Consider the following 18,445-nt stretch of genomic DNA (forward strand, 5'->3'; position numbering starts at 1 on the left):
TGGACCGGCGTACCACCATTCACAAGGAGGGGTTTGGTGGACACACAAGGCTGTGAATTCGCAGCCTTGTGAATCAACCAGAATAACCCCCAGTGTGTATTCCCAAATGTGTGCTACTACCATGGGCTACATGCAATACCTTCCAGTTGCACGACAGGGGGGTGTAGCTAAAATGACGCGATCACTCTAGCCATGCCCCCAAACAAGTCAGCCTGTCCGAGGCTCCATCCCCTGTACCACTCCTTTTCCCTCCTGGCTATGGCCCCGTCCCCCTGCCTCACTGAGCTGGCTGCCCTCTCCCGGAGAGGGCAGCTAGAAAGTCGGAAAGTACAGTATGCTGTTTTTACAGGGGCACAGCTCTTCCTGTGCATGTGCTGTGTTCCCTGCACTGGGCTCCTCATCTATCATGTGCTCTGCCTGCCTTATGGTGTTTCTATACGTCGCTCCGACATAATTTATTTTTGTGTATGTGTCTGAAAGCCCACCCCCTTCCAAATCCTCTCAAGTCCAACTACATTGCCACTATGAACCTTATTCTGGTTCACATGCAGCGCTGCTGTCACACGCAGCTGCGGCGGTGCGCGGCGGGCATATTACTCACCCGTTCGTGCCCGCCGTCGGCTAGCGTGTAGTGATCTCCGGGTCAGCGGCAGCGGGCAGCGGCAGTCTGGTGGGCAGCAGGCAGCGTGGGACGCCGACAGGTGTAGCAGTGTGTGCTGTAATGGCGCCGGGAGGCCGGCGCCGCCATCTTGGTTAAGGGCAAATAGCAGATTGGCCCAGGTCTGAGGTTTCCGCCCATACTGACCTGACAGCCAATGGCAGCCGCCCTCTTGGGATATAGGGGATCTGCCTAGGGCTTTTCAGTGTCAGTACAAAGAGTCTCCCGAGGCGTTCACAGCTCCCAGCTGACTCCGGCTCTCTGACTCACCTCTCCTGACCTTGGTGCCTTGCTCGTGCTCTGTGCTGGTCTAGGCTACTGCTTAACCCCATCGCTGCCAGTTCTCTCCACAGTCTGGCCTCTGCCTGGATCCCTGAGCTTCCTGGCCTAGCTCTTCAAGTCTCCTGCTTCCAAGCAATTCTGCAATCTTCATTTCATCATTCATCTTCTTCCAGTCTTCAAGGATCCTTCATTTACCATCAAGTACATTCTCTTTCCGGATCCTCTTATTCTTCAAGACCCCTGCCTGTTGTCCTGTGCTATTGAACTGTCATTATTCAAATGAACTTTCTTCTTCTAAAAGTGCCTTGCTGGCTCAAGTATTATTTACCACTAACTGCCACTTAAAGAAAGTATTCAAGTGTGTATTGTTTCCATTGATGAATTCTATTATTAAACCTGCCTGATTTAATCCTTCCTCCTCTGGTCCGCCTCTGGTTGCTACACACCACACGACTTCATCCAGCCCTTCAGTTGTGACAGTTTGTACTGACCCGATGGAGTCGGGTGTTGAACAGGCTTCCATGGCGGACGTCTTTCAAAGCATTGTGGCTCGTCTTGAACAAGTGGAAACTACCCAACGCCAAGTGGCTCAATTTCTTCAGGCCTTGTTCCCGCCCCAGGCGGCTCCCTCAGTGTCGGTGGCTCCCACACCAGTGATTCCAGTTCCTGTTTCCACACCAGGATCCGTAGTTCCTCATCACATGCAACTACCAACTCCCAGCAAGTTTGATGGTTCGCCAAAGGGATGCCGTGGGTTCCTGAACCAATGCGATGTTCATTTCACCCTGCAGTCATCTCACTTCCCAACCTCCAAGGCAAAGGTGGCATATATTGTGTCTCTCCTGGCAGGGTCAGCTCTGGACTGGGTGTCCCCTCTCTGGGAACGCTCTGACCCCCTGCTCAATGACTATGAAGCTTTCATTACCTCTTCCGTCGCATCTTCAACGAACCTGGCAGAGTGTCTTCTGCCGCAACTGAAATCCTGAGGATTCGCCAGGGTAGCCGATCTGTGGGACAGTATGTTGTGCAGTTCCAGACCCTGTCCTCTAAATTAAAATGGAACGAAGAGGCTCTTGTCTCCGCCTTCTGGAATGGGCTGGCAGGTCGTATCAAGGATGAATTAGCTACTCGTGACTTTCCTGCTACCTTGGCCGAGCTCATCTCCCTGTGCAACAAAGTAGATCTACGGATGCAGGAGCGCCAACTAGAGAGAAACCGCTCCGATCGCCTCCGCCCTCGCTTTACCACCAATGTTGTTCCCGTTCCTAGATCAGGTTCTTCCACAACTACACCCCCTGATGAACCCATGCAGATCAATCGCTCTCGGCTCTCCTTGGAAGAAAAGTCCCGTAGACGACGGGAGAATCTTTGCATGTACTGCGGTTCTTCCACCCATTTGCTGTCCTCTTGTCCATTGCGTCCGGGAAACGGACGCTCCTAACCTCCCAGAGGGAGGCCCGGTTAGGAGTCCTGCTTTCATCTCCCTCCTCAACTGTTTCCACCATTCCAGTTACCCTTGTGTGTCCTCAAGGGAAAATCAAAGTCCAGGCCCTATTGGATTCCGGAGCGGCAGGAAACTTTCTTTCTTCATCCTTCGTCTTTCAACACTCCTTGACAGTACAACCCTTGGTCCATCCCCTGGTTCTCACTGCAGTGGATGGGAGTCGTATTTGTAGTGGGCAAATCACCCTTCGAACCAATCCAGTGACAGTGCTAGTCGGTGCTTTACATCAAGAGACTCTAGAGTTTTTAGTCCTTCCTCAGTCATCACACCAGATGGTCCTGGGCCTACCATGGCTCGCTAAACACAATCCTCATATTGATTGGACCAGCATGGAGATCAAAGCATGGGGTACGAACTGTCTAACCACTTGCATGCCTCGTATCCTTCCACTCAATCAAATTAATCCTCAAGAAGGAGGCCCCAGTCTTCCATCTTCACCAGCTTCACCCGTGTCTATACCCACACCATACCATTCTTTTTCTGATGTATTCAGCAAGGGAGGTGCCGATTCTCTGCCCCTCATTGTCCTTGGGACTGTCCGATAGAGTTGATACCCGGGAAGTTCCCACCGCGGGGCCGTATCTACCCCTTATCTCTACCCGAGACCAAGGCTATGTCTGACTACATTCGTGAGAACTTGAATAAAGGCTTCATTCGTCCATCCACTTCGCCAGCCGGAGCGGGGTTGTTCTTCGTAAAAAAGAAAGATGGAACTCTCCGGCCATGTATCGACTATAGGGGTCTAAACGATATCACTGTCAAGAACTGCTACCCATTACCCCTCATCACCGAACTCTTCGATAAGATCAGAGGGGCTTCTATTTTTACCAAACTGGATCTGAGAGGGGCGTACAACTTAATCCGAATTCGTTCCGGTGACGAGTGGAAAATGGCTTTCAACACCCGAGATGGCCACTACGAATACCAGGTGATGCCATTTGGTCTTTGCAATGCCCCGGCCGTCTTCCAACAGTTTGTAAACGACATATTTCGGGACTTACTGTATCATTCCGTCGTGGTGTATCTCGATGATATCCTCATCTTCTCCCCTAACCTCCATCTCCATCGTCAAACCGTCTCTGAAGTCCTGCGGCGTCTACGCCAAAATCAATTATTCTGCAAGCTAGACAAGTGCGTTTTCGAGGTCTCTTCCATTCCATTCCTTGGCCACATCCTCACCAGCACTGGGATAGAGATGGACTCAGAGAAAGTAAGAGCCATCCTTGACTGGACAGCGCCTACCACGCTCAAAGGCATCCAGAGGTTCCTGGGCTTCTCAAATTATTATCGTTGCTTCATCCGGGACTTCTCCACCCTTGCTGCACCCCTTACTGCTCTAACCCGTAAGGGAGTAGATCCAAGTCAGTGGCCATCCGAAGCCTCTCTAGCCTTCCAACAACTAAAGAATGCGTTTGTCTCCGCTCCAATTCTTCTTCAGCCAAATCTCGACAAACCCTTCATTCTCGAGGTGGACGCATCCTCAGAGGGAGTCGGGGCAATCTTGTCGCAGAAAGGGGAGGACCAGGAACTTCACCCTTGTGCCTTCTACTCCAAGAAGTTTCTTCCAGCAGAGAAGAATTACCCCATTGGGGAGCAAGAGTTACTGGCAGTCAAGTCAGCGTTGGAACAGTGGCGGTACCTCCTGGAGGGGGCACGACATAAGATCACTGTATACTCTGACCATAAGAATCTCTCTTTTCTCAAGCACGCCCAATGCCTTACTGCTCGTCAAGCCCGCTGGGCCATGTTCTTCGAACAATTTGATTTCCAGATCAGATTCAGACCCGGGTCGATGAATGCCAAGGCCAATGCTCTTTCACGCTCTTTCGAGACTCCGGCAGACCTTGAGACTCCTCCTCGACCAATCCTCGATCCTCTGGTTTTTGCTCAAGTTACGGTCCAACCTTCACCTCCTCCGGGCAAAACCTTTGTTCCCCTCAATCTATGCAAGAGAGTGCTGTCCTGGGCACACGCTTCCCGTTTCGCAGGACATACTGGTGCACAGAAGACCCTAATGTTTCTATTACGTTCATGTTGGTGGCCCACCATTCGTCGAGATGTAACCAGCTTTGTCGCCTCCTGTGTAAAGTGCGCCCAGCATAAGTCCTCCAGAACGTCTCCTGCCGGTCCTCTTCTACCTCTAGCCATACCCACAGAACCATGGTCCCACTTGTCTATGGACTTTATCTGCGAACTTCCTCCCTCCAAAGGGCTTACGGTAATCTGGGTGGTAGTTGACCGGTTCTCAAAAATGGTGCACTTCTTCCCATTGAAAGGCCTCCCATCCGCTCCAGTTTTGGCTCAGCTCTTCATTTCCACAATCTTCAAACTCCATGGGTTGCCCAAAGAGATTATATCTGACCGTGGAGTGCAGTTTGTTGCAAAGTTTTGGAGGGCCCTCTGTTCCGCTGTACAAGTCAAACTCAAGTTCTCCACCGCTTTCCACCCACAAACCAACGGGCAGACAGAACGCGTCAACCAAGACTTGGAAGCCTTCATTCGCTTATTCATCTCTTCTTCTCAAGACGACTGGGTAGACCTTCTGCCTTGGGCGGAATATGCGCACAATAACTCTTATCATTCATCCTCCGGCACCACTCCCTTTTTTACTGTTTTTGGCAAACATCCCCGATCTCCAGATTTCTCAGACTTATCTTCTTCCGATGTTCCTGCAGCTGCTGCTTCCTTACAACGGTTTGCGAAAATCTGGTCAGACGTTCATACCGCTCTCCTGAAAGCATCCGCTCGATACAAAAGGATGGCGGACAGGAAAAGAAGAGCGGCTCCCAAATTGAAGGTTGGAGATCGAGTGTGGCTGTCTACCCGCCACATACGCCTTCGGTTACCATCTATGAAGCTGGCTCCCCGGTTCATCGGGCCATTCCCAATTACTCAAGTTATTAACCCTGTCGCCTACAGATTACAGCTTCCTTCTTCCCTGAAGATCTCAAATTCTTTTCATGTGTCTCTTCTAAAGCCCTTGAGATTGAACTTATATCAGAAGAAGGTACCCAAACCGCCCAAGATTGGCTCAGAGAGAGAGACAGAGTTCGAGGTGAGGCGCATCATCGACTCACGTTGTCGCAATGCCCATCTGCAGTATCTGGTAGAATGGCTTGGATTCGGTCCTGAAGAGAACTCCTGGGTTGATGCTGCAGATCTTCATGCTCCCCGTCTGGTGAGGCAATTCTTCCAAAGGAACCCACACAAGGTGCGTAGGTGCCCTGGGGTCACCCAGAAAAGGGGGGTACTGTCACACGCAGCCGCGGCGGTGTGCGGCGGGCATATTACTCACCCGTTCGCGCCCGCCGTCGGCTAGCGTGTAGTGGTCTCCGGGTCAGCGGCAGCGGGCAGCGGCAGTCTGGTGGGCAGCAGGCAGCGTGGGACGCCGACAGGTGTAGCAGTGTGTGCTGTAATGGCGCCGGGAGGCCGGCGCCGCCATCTTGGTTAAGGGCAAATAGCAGATTGGCCCAGGTCTGAGGTTTCCGCCCATACTGACCTGACAGCCAATGGCAGCCGCCCTCTTGGGATATAGGGGATCTGCCTAGGGCTTTTCAGTGTCAGTACAAAGAGTCTCCCGAGGCGTTCACAGCTCCCAGCTGACTCCGGCTCTCTGACTCACCTCTCCTGACCTTGGTGCCTTGCTCGTGCTCTGTGCTGGTCTAGGCTACTGCTTAACCCCATCGCTGCCAGTTCTCTCCACAGTCTGGCCTCTGCCTGGATCCCTGAGCTTCCTGGCCTAGCTCTTCAAGTCTCCTGCTTCCAAGCAATTCTGCAATCTTCATTTCATCATTCATCTTCTTCCAGTCTTCAAGGATCCTTCATTTACCATCAAGTACATTCTCTTTCCGGATCCTCTTATTCTTCAAGACCCCTGCCTGTCGTCCTGTGCTATTGAACTGTCATTATTCAAATTAACTTTCTTCTTCTAAAAGTGCCTTGCTGGCTCAAGTATTATTTACCACTTACTGACACTTAAAGAAAGTATTCAAGTGTGTATTGTTTCCATTGATGAATTCTATTATTAAACCTGCACGATTTAATCCTTCCTCCTCTGGTCCGCCTCCGGTTGCTACACACCACACGACTTCATCCAGCCCTTCAGTTGTGACAGCTGCAACATTGAAACACCAACCGCAGCTCGTACAGCTGGACACCCAGCCTCCCACAAGCCGTGTTCCCGCACGGCTGCAAATGGATGTTTTGCATAACCTTTAGTGGGTGGACCAATTTATTCGATGGTTGCCGACCACTATATCAATGTCTCATATCATCCAAACAGGCCCCATTTTGTGTCATCATGTCCCCTCCAGTCCCTAATATATATGCATCCATGTCCTCCCAGTGTGTCTCTTCTCATTCTTATGTCCATCTACCTTTTTATTCTTTTGTCTGCATCTCCCATTACTTATTCTTATTATAAATCTCCCCCCTTCTACCATTTACTGTCAACTTTCCACCCTGTGCCCTTCATCCCACCAGTGTTCCTCATGTCCTCCAACTTCAGCCACCTCCCCCTTCTTCTTCCACCTCACCCCTTACCTTCCTTCTCTTCTTCTGCTAAAGATGATGGAGTTGGCGTCCTGCTGACAGCCGTTAAGAAGGGTCATGTAGACACCTGATGATGGAAGGTATACACAATCTTCTAGCAGTGCTTCCTACTCAGTCTAAAAACTGTGAATGGTTTAAATTCAATCATTATGTGTGTGTGTGTGTGTGTGGGGGGGGGGGGGGGCACCAACATCTGGCTTGTATTAGCTTGCCTGGGGTTAAGCCACTGGCTCAGGGGGTAAGATCTGCAACACTACAGCCGCCAGCCACTAACATACTGACGGCACCGCAAGGCTGTCAGTGGGCGTCCAATGGGATGCTTAGGCTTTCACTGGTAGTCTTGCCGACAGGCTGCAGGAAAGGAGGGGATGGGCACATAGAAGATCAGTAGAGCATCCGGGATCTGATATTAATTTGTGCCTGCACCGCTACTTAGTACATGGTACTCACCTTCCCCTCATCACTTGTCTCCTTCTATCAGAGTCTCCTGTAATAACCACACACACACACACACATACACATACACCTTTCTAAGGTGGCTTTTGCGCCCCCCATCCTGAAAACATTCTGACACCCCTGGCTCAGTGCAAAATTCAAATAGTGGAGCAACACCAACTGCCAGTGAGTCAGTTTGGAATGGCAGTTGCTGTGACTTTCCTATTTGCATTTTGAACTGAAGCCTCACCTCTAGTGCCTCCCCTGGATATCATATATACAACATATATCCGAGGGTGGATCAAGACGTTCCTGTGTTAAGAATGTTTCACAACATTTTGTATTTATGTGGCGTAGCTTGAAAGATGGTAGTACCGATAGTAATACCAACTTTCCTCAGCCACGCCACCTGTCTTCAAATACAGGTACTTATAGATCCACCCTCGTACATATTTAAGTAAAACACTTAATTTAGTCCTAATGATAGAAGTGGAAGGTGTTTGCTGTGTGGAAAAAATGTGATTAATAACGTAGATAAAAGTGTGTTGTGTATAAAATTGAAACACAAGCCCACCCAGATCTATTTACATTACGTTTAAACTGTAACTATTTCAAAAATATTATTCGTACAGTTTATGATAAATTAGAAACCGGTGGATGTATTTAAATAGGCTTTTCTTCAATTCTCTCCTAGTGTAGGTGAAAATGACACACTAAAAAGTGTGATCTTTTTTAGATTAGAAATTAGTCCACTTCATACACTTTCAACTCCTATAAGAGTCTCAAAAGACTGTTACGAACTCAATAGAAGATTAACCCTAAAGACCAAGATAATTTTATACACTTCCCTCCTGCCCACTGCCACTGGTTGCTGTATAGCAACACAGCGGCACATCAGGCAGGGCTTACCTCCCAACTGTCCCGATTTTTGCGGGACAGTGCCAATTTTAAGGGACTGTTCTGACTGGGGCTGGCAGTGTCCCCGTGGTGGGACAATTGGGAGAGCCCCCTGCCTGCTGCTGTTCTGCAGATCAGCGGGGATTAGACGCAGTGTAGCAGATGGGCTGGGGGCATGGCCAGAAACTTACACAGTGCTGGCCATGCCCCCATAGTGACATGAAATGGGGTCATGGCTTGTGGGTGGGGCATCTGCAAAGACTATGCCCCCTTTGACACAGACCACATCCTGTTTTGGCTCCGCATCCTGATTCTCAAATTGGAAATGTTGGGAGGTATAAACAGGGAGAGATTCCTGGAAACCTCCCCAACCAAACATACAGCAGTTTGTGCTAGACTGAAGAGGAAGCCTGCTACTGTCTCTGGCTTCTATCTGCCTGATAAACTTTGTGACATTTAGAATATTGACAGAATATTCCGGTGTCTTCACAGAATGACCCCACTCACTTTGATGGCAGTGTATGGCTCTTGCTGGAGACATTAAAAAAATTGTGCCCTTAGTTAATTATGAATAGTCATGTTGGTCCGTGCAGATTATTCATTTACAATATTCAGAATATTCCCTGGTTCCGAATGTCTATTTACAAACATACTGTATATATCTGTGCTCAGCACATCTCTTTGAAAGTCCCAGAGTTTATATTCTGAGGAAGAACTAGCTCAGCTGTTGAATTGTTCTCAGCGTATTGATGTAATGGCAATGACACTGAGGGAATTGCTGGAGGCAGTGGTTCAAAGCTTAGTGTCAGCTCCTTGTAACCTTGAACACGTTACCTTGTCTCGCTTGTGTCTCACGCTCTGAAACGAGTTGGATACCTGAAAAATACAAAGTATGGTATTATGCAAATACGTCTGTCAGTAATTAAGATATTATTCCTAATATAAATCTATGATACCCTAATCTAAATTATCTAAAGATAATAATGTAAATGAAAACTGATAAAATAGTTATAAGAACCCACCACATATTCTGGGATACGAGGGAGTCCCAGCCCTGGTTCAGGTTCTCCGGCCAGGCCCAGATTCCAAAATGAGGCTAAAGACCATCTTCCCGGCATTGGATTTTGAGTGTTTTGGGTTTAAGTCCCTCCCACAGGGATTCCGGCGCCATTTCACAGCATACGCTGGTCTGGTAGCACAGCCACTAGACTACTAGGGCAAATATCATCAATATTATCTTCCTAATTCAGACGAAGCATTAATTTATTGGGTTTTCTTTGTCACTGCCCGCAGTGCAGCATTAACCCTTTATTGTTGCACAATGGTACATACCACCATTACTGCGCAGTGATTTGCAGCAGTGTCTAAAAATAAATAATTAAAAACTGTGCATCTTCAGGGACAAGCCGTGCCCCACTGCGTTCATAAATATAAGCATTGTGAGTCTTGTGCGTCTTAGTAAGTTCCGTTCCACTGCATTAATAAATATAAAGTATTGAGTATTGTGAGTCCATTTGTATTATGATCAGTGGGAATTGGGATTGTTTACACTAGAAAAGAGACATGTAAAGGGAGACATGCTAAAAATGTACAAATATATCAGGGACCAATATAAGTGATGCATGTGTATGTGGTGGGGGGGGGGACAGTCACCACCTCCCCATGACCACTTTAAGTCCTGACCTTAACTACTGTGTAACTGGTTCTGTTTGCTGGCATTTCGTAAGGTAATTGACAGGAAGTGGGCTTGTGGGGATGGAAATCGACCATTTCTTGTGAGTGCTAAGAAAAACGGTAGGAGTGCATAGAAAAATTCTAGTTTCCGGGAAAACTGAGGCGTGCCTCCGCTTGTGGGTAGGAAAAAAAAAAAGAGTTTCAACAGGTAAACGATTGCGCCCGGGACTGCCGCTCTGTGTAGATTCTGTGGGTCACTAATCTCCCACCAACAAAATACATGCAAAAACAAATGAATATACACTTCAGCGCTGTCCCATAACCATCCAGCAGGATCTACTTGCTGGTAAAGAAGAGAGGTTGATTGTTGTCCTCTTTAATCTTTAAGACTAAAAAATGGGGTCTCCTACTGACCTCCGTGGGGGTCCCTATATGCACATAAAGGTATCTTTATGCGGATACAGAGATGGTCTCCCTTCCACTTCCTCTGTGATTTCTTGCCTTTTCCACACTCAGCATAAATATTACTGACCTGATAAAAAGGCCCTATTTGCACATAAAGGTATCTTTAGGGCAGGTTTCTATTCTTCCAGTATCTCTCCCGACACTTTGTATCCAATCACCAAACACCACATCAAACGTCTGATGAACAGACACTCACCTCAATATGAGGCCCTATGTGCACGTAGCAGTTTCTTTGTTTTTTCTCCAGGTAAGGATAGTCTCCACCACTCACATACTCCGTATAAAAATATTTATTCCATGGATGTATACATAAAACAAACGATAAAAGTTGTATTAAAAAGCAATGTCACACTCCAAATGTGTGAGACCAAAAACTCTCTCTGCCTGCATCCGGAACAGGTTAAGAAAATTTCTGCCAGTTGAAATACAGCAATAGGTCTCACCATTAAGTGTGTCTCCTTCCTCTCACCTTGTTTGTGACATGGGCTCCAGCTGCATGCGCCTGTTTTTCATTGCACCGCTGAGTAAGTCTCAGGCTACAATGACTTTTGTAAAATTCATTGGATGGTGAGCCTGTTACGAAGGATTTTGGATACATTTGCACGGGTGTGAACAGATGTGTACCCATACATATCCATTCACACAGTGAACCCATTAATTCGCAATTTGGGATTTCACTGGAGTAGGGCAGCAGCTTAACTGATCGCGGGCTGCTGCAAATTCGCAGGCATTCGATCACGTCTGAACCGGGACCATTGAGCAGTGCTTCCCAAACTTGGTCCTCAGGAACCCCCATTAGTCCATAGTTTCCAGGTTACTGGGCAAGTGCACATGTGTACTCATTACTAACTAAAAGACCCATAGTGATGGTATTTTTTTCACTTGTGATTCTGAGAGGAGACTTGGAAAACATGCACTGTTGGAGGTCCTTGAGGACAACGTTTTTGGACCACTGGCATAGAGTGTTTAAGAATGGGCAACTGAAACAAAAACAATACAAAAAAAAATGAAATCACCTCTTATAAAGGGAAAGATTACTGCCGAGAAATATGACATTGGCAATACTGGAATCCACCATTACAGATGTCTCTGTACTTTGTTGCATTGGGGGCAAAGGTTCCCCTCATAGAGTTTGCAGTTAATATTTTTTATAATATTGTTTTGTTGATCAAGTTATAACAGTAATACATATCGTTCTGTACAAAATAAAGAATAAAATACTTTGGAAATACAAAAGTGTAATTTTTTAAAATCCCGTAAAAAGGATATTAGATAAGTATAAAGACATCTGAGTTGTAATGTAAAGTGAAGATCATATTTCCATGCATTGACACATTTTTGTGGTTAAATGAGTATTGACAAGCATTGACAGATTTGAGTTTCCCATTCATAACAGTTATCTCTAGTAAGGGACAAGTTATCAAGTTGTCTCTAGAAAGGGAAAGCGTTTGTGACTACTGTATTTCTAAATTACACCATGATGTGAATTTAAAACAATTCCGAAGCGTAATCTTTGAAATAGGTGATAAAGTATTTATGTAAAGTAACCAAGCACCAAAAAATGTTCCTGTTCATTTTTCTTTGAGTTGTGTTGTTTCTGTCCATCATGAACAGATTGTCAGGAACCCAAGTTATTGCACTGCACATACGCCCCACTTACCGGCACATTGGTGTATTCTGTGCCGCAGATCGTCCGCTGGCTCGCTCTGCAGTTAATTGGCATGATGTCCCTGTGTCACAGTTGTTTAAAGCATCAATCATGGAATTAAGGGAGGTAAGAAGCACTTTAGCTTCTTACAAGTCATCTTGCAGCGTGGATACTCCCTCCTCCATCTAGATTAACCTCAAGGAACATTGGCATAGTCCTGCTACTGCTGAGTTGCTTGCCTCTGTTAAAGGAGACAATTTAGTATCCAGTAACAAGGAGAGTATATCTGAGATTTCTTTTGACAAGCAGATGTGGGTTGGGGAGGTTGAGATTCGAAGTCTGGATTCACGGAGTTGTCTCTTCTCGGTGAGTGTAGGGTCAAGGCATATGGGTGTGGTATGGCGGTCCAACAATCAGGATCCCAGTATTCTGACATTGTGATCCCAACTGCCGGTGTTAAGACAAGGGGGCGAGCGCAAAGAAGCCCCTTGCGGGCTCGCTGCACTCGCCACGCTGCAGGCTACCAGCGTGGAGAGGTCATGCAGGTCATGAACCCCCACAAGAGAAATTAGCCCCGGTCAGTGGGGATCCCAACTGTCGGACATTAAAAAAGTCAAGATATTCATGCGCAAAACTGGCACTATGTTTTTTGTGTACAGGATAAGAGTTGTTGCCTTAAGCATTCGTGCCAGTTTGCGTTTAGGTCACCACTCCGTTACCACCCACACACGATCCCTGACTGTCAATCATTATGCAAATAAATCCTCACTGTAAGCAGCATCACTAAAGTACTTTGGTGCGTACAGAGTTCACCAATAATCATTCAGCACCACAAATATCATCATTTGAAAAAAATCTATAATTGTCCTTATTCCTTATCAGGAATAATTGGAATTATTACTCATCATATGGCTTGTCTCCCTTTGTAACTCTGGCAGAAATATTTATATAAGTAAGAGAATGAAATAAATGTGCCTATACTACTATTGATCTTTTGCATTAATCATGTTCTATGAATGCATTATAGATAGTTTACTTGTAAAATAAATTGTAGCTTGGAAATACATTAGAGTAATGAGTAACATCGTATACATTTAGCATCATTGCTCATGAGATACTGAACAGTATATTAAACAGGCTACACGTGAACTTTTCCATTCATCTAGAACCAGCTGGAGATTAATGAATTCTTGGCAGTGGGAGGATGACATGGGTTTAAATACCCCATCTTCCGGAGAGTGAACTTATGTCTCTGATTAACTGCACATGTGGAGAAACGCGTCAGCTTATTAGTTTAATTTTGTTTGAATTCTACATTCTATTAGTTGGATACACAGTAAACTTTGACAGGATTTCTACATGGCTAAGTATAGAAACTGGAGCTGGAAACTGGTACTGGAAACACACAATCTTTAAGGAGCTGAGAAACCTGTATCCTAAACAACCATCTTTATTTAATGGACAATTCATGTAGGTGTGGCTTGGGGTGCCAAGGGGGGGGGAGCAGGTTATACTTACCCAGGCCTGAGTACCAGTATGAGTACGCAAGCTCTGATTGGCTCACTAGCATTTAATTTGCCGCCAGCATCTGAGTTGTAAAAGCTTATGCTCCAGGACCTCCGTGCTGCAGCTCAGTGGAAGAGGAGATGGGGGAGCAGGAGCCAGGTTACAGTAAGTCAAGTGAGGAGGGGGAGGGGGGGGCCTGGACTGGAAATGAGTTCCGGGCCCCAAAATTCCTGATGGCAGCCTTGGTTGCACATATTATTTAGTAAACATTATTTGGGTAGAGGGTATAGTCCACAGATCTTCAACCTGTGGCCCTCCAGATGTTGTGGAACTACATGTCCCATAATGCACTGACCATTTTGGCATGCTCCTATAGGAAAAAATGTGGCAATGCATGTTGGAACATGTAGTTTCACAACATCTGGAGGGCCACAGGTTGAAGACTCATGGTATAGTCACTCCTCCCAGATGTGGTCATGCTCCCAGCACCTGGCCTCAGTGGAGCCCTGGGTCAGGTCTACTTCATTAGTAAGGATGCTACATTCAGTTTATCTAATATATTTGTCCTTTATTTGTACTATTGAGATCAGTGTGGGGCTTAAGAAACAGACTCAACTTGTAAAGTTTGGGCAATGGCAAACAAAAAAGCAAGATTTTGCCAGTCGCACAGAAAAATGAAAATAATTATTGTAGGTGGACCCCCATGTTTGAGGTTCTTAAATGAGTAAGTGTTAGAGGCCATGGGGGTGTGCTACCATAGACACTGAACGATAAACAATATGAAGGACAGGAAAGAGTGTCTGCAGATGGTGCACCTAGAGAGTTCACTTATAAAATGTAACTTTTATTGAGTTTATTTAAAATGTTGCGAAATAAAACCACAAAACATACATACCGTATATACTCGAGTATAAGCCGAGTTTTTCAGCCCTGTTTTTTGGCTGAAAAAGCCCTACTCGGCTTATACTCGAGTGTGGGTCTGGGCAGGCATTTGCCTGGGGCATCTGGAATGCCTAGGGGCCGGCTGAGGGTCACAGACAGTGGTGGGTTAAGGCAGAAAACAGGCTGTGGTATTACGCGGTCAGCTCAGACATATGCTGAGCCTCTGCAGCGAGGGAGCGGGTACCTTCAGAGGGACAGGCGGCAGGACGCTGCACATAATAAATATGCTGGTGTAACGCTGGAGCGGGTACATGCAGAGGGACAGGCGGCTGGACGCTGCGCAGAATACATATGCTGGAGTGACGATGCGGCTGACCGCTGGCAGAGCTCACATACTGTAGCTACGGCATTCTGGATTACAAGCACAGTGTGCAGACTGCATATACGCGCCGCGCGCTGCGCGGCCAGTCTGCACACTGTGCTTGTAATCCGGTTTGCCGTAGCTACAGTATGTGAGCTCTGCCAGCGGTCAGCCGCATCGTCACTCCAGCATATGTATTCTGCGCAGCGTCCAGCCGCCTGTCCCTCTGCATGTACCCGCTCCAGCGTTACACCAGCATATTTATTATGTGCAGCGTCCTGCCGCCTGTCCCTCTGAAGGTACCCGTTCCAGCGCTCCCTCACGCTGCAGAGGCTCTGCATATGACTGAGCTGACCGCGCAATACAGTATCACACTATCATATTTATTCTGTGCAGCGTCCAGCCTGTACTTACAGTGGATGCGAGGAGGCTGGCTGCCACTGTCAAAGATGGCTGCCGGTCTTTAAGGAGTGCTGCTGAGCATGCCCAGAGAGAGCAGCTCTTCCCATGGGCCTTTGCGGAGTCTGAGATTTGTTGCTCGTGACTCCGTGAATTGTGCCAGTGCAGCCAGCCACCTTCCTTAACTGAAGTGCAGGGGTATATTTAAAAAAGTAAGTTTATTTTAAATAAAGATTTGTGTCCAAGAAAATAAATATAGCAGACTGTCCACAGGGGCAGATTTATAAAGCCCAGTGAACTGAAAAGGTGGCTGGTAATTTTTCACCAGCCAATCAGCTACTAACTGCCAAGTTACAGGCTGGGTTTGAAATATGAGCGTTAGGAGCTGATTGGTCGGTGATAAAGTACCAGCCACATTATCACTACACCAAGCTTAATAAATCTCCAATTGTTTTGGTTGACCCTCTTTTCCACTGAAAGAGCTAGCTTGTTTACTGTGTTTCTGTGAAATAAATATTCAGAAACATTTAACCTACTGATGTGTCAAATAAATTTACCAGTAGCTGCGGCATTTCCCACCCTAGGCTTATACTCGAGTCAATAAGTTTTCCCAGTTTTTTGTGGTAAAATTAGGTGCCTCGGCTTATATTCGGGTCGACTTATACTCGAGTATATACGGTACATAGATACACATCTGAATAAAAAAAATCCTTACTCAGTGGGACCCCAGTACATATGTTCCCTTTATTAGTAAATTGGTAAATCTGATAGTTTGTCAAATCCCCTAGTGTGTATGTGCAACAATTGGGTTCAATTAACAATTTGGTCACAGTACATGTGTGTCTATGTATGTGTGTTTTGTGGTTTTATTTCGCAACATTTTAAATAAACCTAATAAAAGTTAAATTTTTATAAGTCAACTCTCTAGGTCAGTTATGTCCAAACTATGGCCCTCCAGCTGTTGTGAAACTACAAGTCCCATCATGCCTTTCCACCATTTTGCTATTAGGGAATGCTAAAACTATGGCAAGGCATGCTGGGATGTGAAATCTCACAACAGCTGAAGGGCCACAGTTTGGACATGTTTGCTCTAGGTGCACCAGCTGCAGACACTCTTTCCTGTCCTTCATAAAGTTTGGGCAATGTAATCCAAACAGTTTAGTCCAAACTGAGGTTAACTTCAATCACTCTAGGAGCAAATTGTATTTATAAATTGCATCAGCAACCAATACTTACTTACTAACCGGTAACTGTATGGTCATGAACTTTTATATTCAAATGTATTCAATATTTACACCTGATATTTAATATTTCTTAGCATCTTTATGCTTTATTGTGCTTAAATTGATATAATATAAAATATTGTTTTATATAAATATGGCTGCGGCATTATTTATTAATGAATCGTTATTTTGTTTGTAGATTATTTAATGTAGTGCTGTTCCAAATGTTTTCTCATTATTTATATTGTTGGTTGACAGCCACTGAACAGCTGCTTGTTTCATTCACATTTTTTTTATTAATTCATTCATGTATTGTTCCCATTCCCGCACCTTAGGGTGTGCTTTTGTCTATTTCTTTAGACAATTGAATAAAAAGACTAAGCTGTAATGAACGATTGCCTTTGTTGTGTTACACTAATGATAACACAACAATACCAGATTTGTCCACAAGATGTTTCCCATTGTACATTGCCATATTCCCCTTAAGGGTGACTTTTGTGATGAAAAGTTTTTTTCATGGAATCCTGCTTTCCGTGTCCTAATTGGTCTCTCTGCCAAATTTGGTGACAATCTGTGGGGGAGTGGGTACTCTATACCTGGGCCTGATGGAGTGACCTCGTGGGCCCCTTAACCATCCTGCCTCTCATCCCCTGCCCCAACCTGTCCCGGCACTCTGGTTGCCGCATGTTTGGGGATGGCACAGTGTACATCTTAACCTAACTTCTGCCCTGGGGTTGACTGAGCCTCTTCTCTGGCCTCATTCTGGACCTTCTTCCATCTGGACCTTTTGTCATCTATGCCTTCTGCCACCTGGACCTTCTGCCATCTGGACCTTCCTGCCATCTGGAACTTCTGCCATCTGGACCTCCTGCCACCTGGACCTTCCTGCCATCTGGACCTTCTGCCATCTGGACCTTCCTGCCATCTGGACCTTCCTGCCATCTGGAACTTCTGCCATCTGGACCTTCCTGCCATCTGGAACCTCTGCCATCTGGAACTTCCTGCCATCTCTGATTCTCTTCTCTGGGCTACAAATATATTTGTTATTTATAATCCTACAGTATGCGTGAAATACATAGCCGTCTGCACTCGAGAAGGATGCCAACTGGTGTCACCTAGCTTGTAATTGCCATACTTATTTACATTTGTTTTTATAGCAGCACCATATTCCTCTGCACGTAACTTCGCCTTGTACTTTTTATTTATGTTTGTTAGAGTAAATCATAGCACCGCTACATTTTTATCACTTATTTTATCTGTACAGAAGCCATAGAGCGGAAGCAATGCTTCCAATTTATCTTGATAATGTTCTTGATTCGGGCAGTGGCCTCAGGTCCCAGAGTCTCACAACTACCCCTCTTCCTAAATTATCAGCTCTTCCTTTTTGAGGCTGCAGTAAATGGACTATGAATAGGGAGTATTTACTTCATGCTCAATGGTTTTGTAGCAGGACAGTTATACATTAATCTGAAATAATTGGCATGGCCTATTGTGCGAGGTTTACATTTTAACCGCCCTATTTATACTGTAGATCGTGTATCTAAGTCTATGTCGAAGGAGCAGGTATTAAATTGTTAAGAAAAAAACATGTGGACGCAAAGGTCATTTCTCACACAAACTATAGTATTTTTGTATTTGCTTAACACAGGGAAAGTACTAGAAGCTGGTGAGCACTGGGTCACATCCACAGGGCTCCTTATGATCAAGAGTATTTATTGTACTGAATCAGGAAGTGACATAGAATCTTCAGGAGTTGTGGCAATGTAATTGAGCCATAAACTTGTTATTGCTGCACTTCCAGACAGAGGAAGAGAGCCTGGAATTAGATATTGCTGGCAAAATGACATCAATCAGTGGCGCTCTCATACTATGAAACGGGGAAGAGAACATTTTTTTTTCGTCTTCAAAGCAAATACAAAGCATAGTGTTTGCTTCTGGAGGAAGTACATTGAGAATATTT

The sequence above is a fragment of the Crinia signifera genome, chromosome 2 (genome assembly GCF_055691185.1).
Source record: "Crinia signifera chromosome 2, ASM5569118v1, whole genome shotgun sequence".
NCBI lineage: Eukaryota > Metazoa > Chordata > Amphibia > Anura > Myobatrachidae > Crinia > Crinia signifera.